General features: G+C 43.2%; 1 pseudogene; it reads right to left on the bottom strand.

The window, feature by feature from the left end:
- Window positions 1–1,753: 1,753 nt before the first annotated feature.
- Window positions 1,754–1,871, bottom strand: LOC126472300 (5S ribosomal RNA; annotated as a pseudogene).
- Between the last annotated feature and the right edge of the window lie 781 nt (window positions 1,872–2,652).

The raw sequence follows: 2,652 nt of genomic DNA, 5'->3' as shown, positions 1-2,652 counted from the left end.
TAGAAATCTGCCTTCGTTATACAGGTCCCAATTTCAGCGTTGGTCGAAGTGCTCCCCATCGTTTCGTCGAAATTCCCTGTAAAATCTAAAGTAAAATACGAATTAATGTTTCCTTCTACAAAGGTAAAGTGATTTTGCACGATGACAGTATGCGTTGACATGTATTTCACTGCTTTTCCGAAAAAAAAAATTGTCACATATTTATGATTCGTGATTCCTAGGAGCGATCTTTCGAAATCATCAGATGTAAATGTTTTAAATAAACGATATTCTTTAACGACAACTCGCAACATTAAATCAGATGGTTGCTTTAAGGCACATCTGCACAGATTAAGGCCACTGTTTGTATAACTTGCTATAAAAGCATCACCCGTGGTAACAAGTGCGTCATACATATCTAACCCATGTATGAATTTTAATAAACGACATGATAAAAAACTTTATATGTTGAGTAGTACCATAAGTCATTCTGAGGAGGTTCTATTTTACTTTAAATTCCTAAGAGACACTTGTTCTCCGGGTGTTCCTACGGAACTCAACGTCAGGATTTTACACAGAAGCTTCAAAACAACAGGTCCGTAACTTACCCAATAACATATATTTGCAGCCTATAAAAGTACTGGAAACGCTTTCATGTAAGTGAGTGACTGCGGTTGTTGTGCATAGCAGTGAAACATTGTCAGTTGTAGCGACATACGCTATGTGATCAAAAGCATATGGACACCTGGCTGATAATGAGTTACAAGTTCGTGGTGCCATCGATAGGTAATGCAGGAATTCAGTATGATGTTGGCCCACCCTTAGTCTTGATGACAGCTTCCACTCTCGCAGGCATAAGTTCAGTCAGGTGCTGGAATGTTTCTTGGGAATGGCAGCCCGTTCTTCACGGAATGCTTCATTGAGGAGAGGTATCGATGTCGGTCGGTGAGGCCTGGCACGGAATCGGATTCAGATCAAGACTCTGTGCAGGGCAGTCCATTACAGGGATGTTATTGTCGTGTAACTACTCTGCCACAGGCCGTGGATTATGAACAGGTGCTCTATCGTGCTGAAAGGTGCAATCACCATCCCCGAATTGCTCTTCAATAGTGGTAAGAAAGAAGGTGTTTAAAACATCAATGTAGGCCTGTGCTGTGATAGTGATTGTTAAATCGTTAGAGTGGATGTCTTTGCATTTTTAGTTAACATGAAATGGCTTCCAGTACTTTGGAATCAGTCCTTTGTAAAGGCATAACAATTGAAATCTGCTCTCATCGTGAGAGTATAAACGCATTTACCATGATCGCTGTAATTACATGATCTCCCAGGAAGGACCGAGACCATTTACCATACACGCATATTCTGGAGTCTCCTCGCTCCTGTGACTCACATACCACTCTCACGGAAGTTTTGCTGAAGAGTATGAAGTTGCAAGCGCATATGATTCCAGTCTCTATTATTTTGATACATATGCTGGACATAATGATGTGGAATGGTTGCTCTCTGAGCTTGAAAACATTGCGAGGAACGTTGATAATATTTACAACATCATCATTCCTATTACCAATAAAAGAGCACTCCGTCGTCAGGCCACGAGTGGCCTACCAGGACCATCCGACTGCCGTGTCATCCTCGGAGGAGGATGCGAATAGGAGGGGCGTGGGTTCAGCACACCGCTCTCTCGGTCGTAAGATGGTATTCTTGACCGAAACCGCTACTATTGGGTCGAGTAGCTCCGCAATTGGCATTGCGAGGCTGAGTGCACCCCGAAAAATGGCCACAGCGCATGGCGGCCTGGATGGTCACCCATCCAAATGCCGACCACGCCCGACAGCGCTTAACTTCGGTGATCTCACGGGAACCGGTGCATCCACTGCGGCAAGGCCGTTGCCCTATTACCAATAAGCAGGAAGATAAATTGCTATACAAGAATGCAGCTGATTGTTGCACTTTCGGTAGATTTGGGTAAAGAAGGGGCAACAGCACTTAGGTATCATGCCATCTGACCTGCAAATTACACAGAGCTTCACATAATTCTTGTCACCTGGATTACCTATGCTCACAACACATACTCGTTTTCATCGACAAGTTAAGCAGGTATGAAGCTAATTTCCTATTTGAGCCGTCGGCTAATTATGGTATGAACTAAGATCAGGTTAACGTGCTACTTGACGCCACTGAGAGATAGATTTCGTTTTCGGAGAGAGTAACCAAGAGTGTTACTTGACCCACTGACATTCATGCAAGGGCCGCTACAGAAACTTGCTGAAACCACGTGTCAGGAGGATTTACATCTCATTAGAGCTCCATTTCTCAAAGATGAAAAGTTTCAACTTGTAGCGAAGTAGCTGGTTTTTCCAAATGAATATCTGGATTCAAGAGAGAATCTCGATGAAACCACGCAGTCTGGCACAGGTGCATGCACCAACAAATGTTCAGGCGCTGTCATATGACATGCATAGTAAATGCCTGGTAGGATTTCACCATCGCTAATTTAGGGGAATACGCAAGGCTTTATATGGACAGGGATGTGCGCTTACTTGCAGACGTTCAAAATTTATGCCATGTGACGCTATGTTGAAAAAAACAAATGTCAATAATGAACTCTTGATTGATGTCGACACGCTATTTTTTTATCAAACAAGAGATTTCTGGGGACTTTGCCAATGGGTC

Source organism: Schistocerca serialis, chromosome 3 (genome assembly GCF_023864345.2).
Source record: "Schistocerca serialis cubense isolate TAMUIC-IGC-003099 chromosome 3, iqSchSeri2.2, whole genome shotgun sequence".
Lineage (NCBI taxonomy): Eukaryota > Metazoa > Arthropoda > Insecta > Orthoptera > Acrididae > Schistocerca > Schistocerca serialis.
The sequence above is the reverse complement of the archived record's forward strand: the minus strand, read 5'-3'. Positions and strand labels throughout refer to the sequence as shown.